Here is a 7,765-nt window from a genome sequence, read left to right as displayed (position 1 = left end):
AGCGTACGAACTCGTGTTTACTGCCGAAGAAGTGCAGTAACGGCAGGCGTTAGCACCTGTAGCTGCAAAGCATTGTAGTGTCGTAGGATGACGTTTCCAGACATGCGTTACAACCTCAGTCTGTTCAAGATACGCTCTACAACCACTCGAAGTTTGTCAATATCATTTTGTAACACAACCTATATAAATGAGCCAAAAATATTTTGGTCACTGCCCACCGTGAGATGCAATATCACCTGCTGCCGTTTCGAGCACGTGAGGGGGTAAGGAAAATATGGAAGCTGAACAGAGACAAATGGGAAATTATTCTAGTGACGATAGGAGGTGCAAACGGCGAAATTCGTTAACATGAGCGACTTTGACAAAGGACACATTATTATGAACCACCGTCTCGAAACGATCTTCTCTGAGAAGGCGAAACTCGATCGCTGTTCGCGTGCTACTGTCGTGAGCATCAATGTAAAGCGAGTGAAGGACAGCGAAACCACGAGTAGGCGACGAAGTGTTGGACGTCCACGTCTCACCACAAAACGCAGCAAGTTTATATTATTTTAACTGTCGCGAACAAAAATACATGTTGTTGAGGATAAGAGGAAGTTGTTTCCCACTATCATCTTGCCCGCAGGTGTCAAGACCAACAGTACTTGCCAGACAGCATTTTACTTAACTATATTATTTGACCTGTAAATCTTTCTATCGCTCTTTATGATCTCACTTATCACCGAGACCATTTTAGCGTCACAATCCATCACCCACAACTTTAACACTAAAGAGCCAAAGAAACTGGCACACGTGCCTCATATCGTGTAGGGCCCCCGTGAGCATGCGGAAGTGCCGCAACACCACGTGACATGGACTCGATTACTGTCTGAGGTGTGCCGGACGGAATTGGCACCAACAGTCCTGCAGCGCTGTCCATAGATCCCTAGGAGTACGAGGGCGGGGGCGGGGGGGGGGGGGGGGGAGGGGAGATCTCTTCTGAATAGCACGTTGCAAGGAATCCCAGATATGCTAAAAAATGTTCATGTCTGGGGTGTTTGGTGGCCAACGGGAGTGTTTAAACTCAGAAGACTGTTCCTGAAGCCATTCTGTAGCAATTCTGGACATGTGGGGAGTCTCACAGTCCTGCTGGTATTGCCCAAGTCCGTCGAAATACACAATGGACATGAATGGATGCAGGTGACCAGACAGGACGCTTACGTACGTGTCACCTGTCAGAGTCGTATCTAGACGTGTCAGGGGGTCCCATATCACTCAAACTGCACACGCCCCACACCGTTACATAGCCTCCACCAGATTGAATAGTCCCCTGCTGACATGCAGGATCCATGGATTCATGGAGGTTGGCTCCATACCCGTACACATCCATCCGAGCGATACAATTTGAAACTAGACTCGTCCGACGACGCAACATGTTTCCAGTGATCAACAGTCCGAAGTCGGTGTTGATGGGGCCAGGCGAGGCATAAAGCTTTGTGTCATGCAGTACCAAGGGTACACGAGTGGGCCTTCGGCTCCGAAATGGAATGGTTCGCACGCAGACACTTGTTGATGACGCCGCACCAAAATCCGCAGCAATTTTCGGAAGGGTTGCACTTCTGTCAGGTCGAACGATTTTCTTCAGGCGTCGTTGGTCCCGTTCTTGCAGGATCTTTTTCTGGCCGCAGAGATATCGAAGGTTTGATGTTTTACTGGATTCTTGATATTCACGGTACACTCGTGAAATGGTCGTACGGGAAAATCCCCACTTCATAGCTCCATCGGATATTCTGTGTCCACTCGCTCGTGCGCCGATTATAACACTTAAATCTTGATAACTTGCCATTGTAGCAGCAGTAACCGACCTAACAACTGCGCCAGACGCTTGTTGTCTCTTATAGGCGTTGCCGACCGCAGCGCCGTATTCTCCCCGTTTACCTATCTCTGTATCTGAATATGCGTGCCTATACCAGTTTCTTTGGCGCGTCAGCGAACATCATAGGTCAGTAACTATGACCACAGCGGCACCATCACATTATTCTTCCCATTGTTTCAAACTCCTCTAACAAATCGAATTGGATGCTAAGAGGTGGAGGTGTGTCCATCCACAGAGGAGCCCTGCTTCGGGGAAATGGGCGGGTGACACCGTCGGCAGTGCGTGCTGAGCGACTCGAACGCGGCGAGGAAGTGTCGGCGAGTGGCGGGAGTGCGGGCCCGCAGCGGGAAGCCCGAGCTGTTAGGCGCGCTCCGCGGAGCACAGATTGTCACGTAGCGGCGCTCGCGGCAAGGACGTTGGCCCCGCGACTCGACACCGCTCTCTGTCGCCAAGAGGGAAGAGCGTGTTCACCGTGACCTATGCTTGCGTCCGTCCAATGCCGCCAACTTGATTCAGACAAGCATTTTTCTCGGCACTATCCCGCTATCCCATATCCACGGCAGCCGAATGTTTGCTTATGGTGGACATATGTCACCAAAAACGTCACTACCACAGCGGAAGTATCGAAAAAAGACAGTTTAGGGCAGGGTTGCTCAACCTGCGGACCGCATGCAGCCCAAAGCAAGTGCGAGTGCAGCTCAAGAAGTGAGCAACTGTTAAAAAAATTCCATTAAATTCCGTTTATGATAAACTGAAATTTTCAATTTGGAACTCTCATCACACGACGCTGTTCTCTCACTGGCCCATCCTGTTCTTTACGATGCTACCCTTACTATACTTGAATCCTCAGCCTCGTTCTTATAACGGTCCAATCCGTCAGACGCCCTTGTGTATTATCTTTCGGCTACTTCAGATGTAGGTCTAAGGCGCTGCAGTCGTGGACTGTGCGGCTGGTCCCAGCGGAGGTTCAAGTCCTCCCTCGGGCATGGGTGTTTGTATTTGTCCTTGGGATAATTTAGGTTAAGTAGTGTGTAAGCTTAGGGACTGATGACCTTAGCAGTTAACTTCCATAAGATTTCACACACACACTTCAGATGTAATAGCGAAATTAGAGACTTAGAGACGTATAATGAAAACATTTTCAAGAAATATAAGGAAATTCTGTGTTATTTCTGTGCAACTGTATAAATAACCTCTCTCACCGTAGCTCACTGTAAGTCGGTAACTGCTGCCAATTTTTGTTGTCTAACAGTACGTAATTATGTTATAACAGGTTTCGTTTCATATCATATCCACTGCTACAAATGAGAAACGCATTTGAACTTCAACCTCTCCGTAATTATATACTTATATGGATATGGTGTCTGTTGTTTCGGACATGTCCGAAAGAACAGACACATAAGTATATAGTTCTGGAAATACCGGCTATGGCCTTCTTCTTCTGTGCGAATGCACACATATTACCCCAACTCTTACGGGACTTGGTAAGAATGTCTTCCACGAGTAATGAGTGTGTTGGGTAAGGACACTACGAATGTAGTGTGTGGACATATAACGTGAGAATGTGGGTCTCGCGGAAGGCGTGCGCGAGATAGTCCCTGCAGTCGCATTATCCTCGAAGGTATTAATATACAACTCTAATTTCGTCTCCGTAATTGGCTTTCACGAAATCTTTCTATTTACGTGTGCAATTTCTACCATACCACATAATCCGTACAAATCGAAATGTGTGAGTACTGCACGTGATGGAGGAAGCTGCTTCCCTTGCCCTTCGTCCCTCCGCAGCGATCGTCATAACTCATTATTCACAAAGTGGTTGTACACCCTGGCCACAACAACTTGGTCCCTATCTCCAGTCGGTACTTGTCGGTAGATTTCGGGACTAGATTTGACTGCTGACTGAGGCGAGACAACCAGACAGAAACCTACTTATCAGTACAATGTTTCATACATTAAATACGTACCAAATGAAGCTGAAATTATGAGAACCACATGTGAATGCAAACAATTTTTTGGTAAGTTGGCCAAACACAATCCTAAAGACAGGGTGAAATACGCAGCCATAGTTTTTAATTTGTGCAAGAATTTGAAAATTGATTTCAAGATTTTCGAAAAAACAATTTGTATTTATGTGACACCTTTTACACACGATGTAGATACGTTCCGAGAAGATTTTCAGTCTGACATCAATTTAAAAGAAAAATATGATAAAGTGAAATCTCATATTTAAAATGTCAAATTAATTCCATCTTGATTTTTTAGAATAAATAATCGTAAATAAATAAATTACTGAAATGTTTTAGCTATATACCCCTGGCCGTCCCCTTTTTTTCTATGTGTTCAGTCGTTAATGTTAGTGTTAAGTACATTATGTTCGGCCCAAAAATTCTGGTCCTCTGATGTGGCCCAGGTAAGCTAAAGGGTTGGACACCCCTGTTGTGGGATGGCAGGCATAGATGTGAAGAGGTTACGATGTGCTTGTAGCGCAATATGTCGATCCTCTCTTGTGGTGGTGAAACGTGTTCCATCAGAACGATGACTGCTTTCCTTAAGGTTCCACTGCCGCCCAACATCCGGCCACTATCACATCCAAATACCCCACAAATTTGGATATTGCACAATTTTACCAGACAGCCAACTGGAGATTCACACTGAGGCCCGTTTCAAACTCTGTCATGTACTTTAGCAAGCTGCTAGAGGAACCAAAGTAAAATGATGCAGCCCATTGATAAAAATTAAAGTGTATAGCAGTATAAAATCGTGTACCATGCAAAACGAAAAAAACTTATTGGTATGTATACAATACCAATTACTCACAACCAATGACTCACAACTGAAATCCGTCAACTCACACAAATATCTAGATGTAACAACTTGTAGGGCCACAAATTCGAATGACCATATATACTCAGCCATATGCAGAGCAGGCAACTGACTTCTCTTTGTAGGTAGAATACTAGAGAAATCCTATAGTCTACACAGAAGATAGTGTATAAAAAACTAGTGCAACACTTCTGTTATGTGTATAAAGCAAAAGGTATGTGTGTACATATATATGTCCAAGACCTCCTCCCAAATTCCTGGACTGATTTCAAGAAAATTTGACACAGAAGCATCAGGCCTCATGAGTTTATTACCTCCCAGTTCCAATGGGAGGGGATATACAACCTGAAAAGTGTTTTTCCAGCACCTGGCATATGGGCAGCCTTATGTGACAGACATGTTTTTTGGAAACAGTATAAGCCTGCCAAATCAATCTGCTTTGCAGGGCAGTCTACATGTCAGGAGTAAGAAATGGAATCCAGTACCTGACATGTAGGCTACCATGCATGGAAGGTGTGTTGTGTTGGAGTATTACTGAATTGCTTTATTAATCTACTTCGTGGCAGCCTGTATGTATGGAGCAAATAAATGACCTTCAAGCACTTGATGTTTCGCCTGTCCTGCAGGACTGCATGTTGTGGGAGCAGTATCATTCTGCTTTATTGAACAGTATTGCAGAAGCTACATGTGCTGACGAGAATGGCTGAGGCAGGCTGAGATGGATACAGGAGAAGATGGATAGACCAAGGAGGACAAGGAAATGGACAGAGGGAAGGATGTGGAGATGTATGAGGCAGGTGAAAGGTGTAGAGGGTTGGTGAACAGGTAGAAAAGGCAGAGGGGGAGATGGAGACAGAAAGAGGAAGGAGGAGCTGGAGATGAAAAGAGAAAGGCAAAGGCTGAGATGGACAGAGGAGGGAATGCACAGAGAGAAGGAACAGGAGGGAATTAACGGGAAGGGATAGTCAGAGAGATGGGGTAAGAGGGTATGGATAGAGAGTGGAGGAATGAGGGAATGGAGAGAAAGTGGGGGTGGGCAAGGGAAGGAACAGAGGGACTGAATAGAGGGGATGGACAGAAACAGGGGTAGGAGGCGACTGACAGAGCGTGTAGGAGCAGGAGGTGGACATAGAATGTGTTGAGGAGGCAATGGACAGAGACAGAGGTAAAGGAGGTGATGTACAGGGAATGAATAGAGAAGAGCATATTCGCAAAGAGGAGAGAAAGAAAATCTTGGCAAAGAAAAAGGAGATGGAGGATATGGCCAGAGGAAGGGGAGGAAGATAGGTCAAGAAGAGAGGTCGAGGAAATGGACAAATAGAGGGGGAAGGAGAGATGAAGACAGTGGGGAGAATGTGAGTAACAGGCACACAGAGAGAGAAGTGGGAGGATGAAGTGGACAGGTAGATGGAGGCAGAGGTGGACACAGGGAGAAGCAGGAGGAGGTGTGTTCAATATATGTGTCAAATGCTCACTCAGGCGAATCTGTGGGAAAAGGATAGTCCCCGAATATGGCTCAAGTGTTTGTGAAATGTATCAAATAGGACTAACTGGGGATATCGAACGTATACAACGAAGTGCAGCAAGAATGGTCACAGGTTTGGCTGACCCATGTCAGAGAGTCACGGAGATCTGCAAAACCTTAACTGGCAGACATTAGAAGTTATACACGAACTATCCTGTGAAAGCCTGGTTAGGAAGTTTCAATAACGAGCTGTCAGTGATGAATCTAGGAATATACAGGATGGGCCAAAAGTCAAAAAGAGGTTATAACTGTGAACAGTTTTGTGTTTCATTAGATTCCATTGATATTAAACGGATATGAATTTTTGCACGGTCAGTCTCCGTCCTGGCCTTGTCAGAATCTGAAACAAAAGAAAGGAGGAAGGAATTAATAAAAGAGTTATTCACCAGTATAAAGCACTCCGTCTTCAGGCCACAAGTGGCCCATTGGGACCATCCGACAGCCGTGTCACCCTCAGGTGAGGATGTGGATAGGAGGGGCATGTGGTCAGCACACCACTCTCCCGGTCGTTATGATGGTTTTCTTTGACTGGAGCCGCTACTATTCGGTCGAGTAGCTCCTCAATTGGCATCACGGGGCTGGGTGTACCCCGACAAATGCCAACAGCGCGCGGCGGCCCGGATGGTCACCCATCCAAGGGCTGGCCACGCCCGAGAGCGCTTAACTTCGGTGATCTAATGGGAACCGGTGTATCCACTGCGGCAAGGCCGTTAATTCATTCACTGGTATAAACCATCCTTAAATTTTGGCCCACCCTGCACACTACCCCTTTAGTATTGGCCCCAAAGGGATCACGAGAACATCGCGTTTAGACATCGCTCTTTACGAGCAGCGCAAGACTATAATTTCGTCCCTTACTCTCGTCCATTCAGCAATCGTAAGTAGGGAGAACGACAATTTGTAAGCCCTCAGTACGACATCTGATTCCAATGTTCTTGTAGTGATCATTTCGCAAGACTTATGTGCAACAAAATTACATGTTGCGGGAGTCTAATTAAAACGTTTGCTCTCGGAATTTTAACAGTCAGCGTCTCTGTGACGGACATCACTTCTCTTGAAGCATCCTCCAGTGAAGTTTGATGAACATCTTCATAACGCTCACGGGCATGCCAGTCAATTTTATACTCTTGCCACACATCTATATCTACAACTACATAGCCACCGTACGGTGCGTGGTGGAGGATATCTTGTACAACTACTAGTCATTTCCTTTCCTGTTGCACTCGCAAATAGGGCGAGGGAAAAAAGACTGTCTATATGCCTCCGTATGAGCCCTAATTTCTCGTATCTTATGTTCGTGGTCTTTATTCGCACTGCGTGGTGGCGGCAGTAAAATCGTTCGGCAGTCACCTTCAAATGCCGGTTCTCCAAATTTTCTCAATAGTTTTTCTCGAAAAGAACGTCACCTCCCCTCCAGGGATTCCCATTTGAGTTCCTGAAGCATTGTGTAACACTTAATAAAGTGTTGTTCGAACCTACCGGTAACAAATCTAGCAGCCCGCCTCTGAATTGTTTCGATGTCTTCCTTCAGTCCGACGTGGTACAGACCCCAAACATTTGAG

At 45.9% G+C, this 7,765-nt stretch overlaps 1 pseudogene; it reads right to left on the bottom strand.

The window, feature by feature from the left end:
• Window positions 1-6,800: 6,800 nt before the first annotated feature.
• Window positions 6,801-6,918, bottom strand: LOC124722479 (annotated as a pseudogene).
• Between the last annotated feature and the right edge of the window lie 847 nt (window positions 6,919-7,765).

The sequence above is a fragment of the Schistocerca piceifrons genome, chromosome 1 (genome assembly GCF_021461385.2).
Source record: "Schistocerca piceifrons isolate TAMUIC-IGC-003096 chromosome 1, iqSchPice1.1, whole genome shotgun sequence".
Lineage (NCBI taxonomy): Eukaryota > Metazoa > Arthropoda > Insecta > Orthoptera > Acrididae > Schistocerca > Schistocerca piceifrons.
Note: the sequence above shows the minus strand (reverse complement) of the source record. Positions and strands in the feature narration are given on the sequence as shown.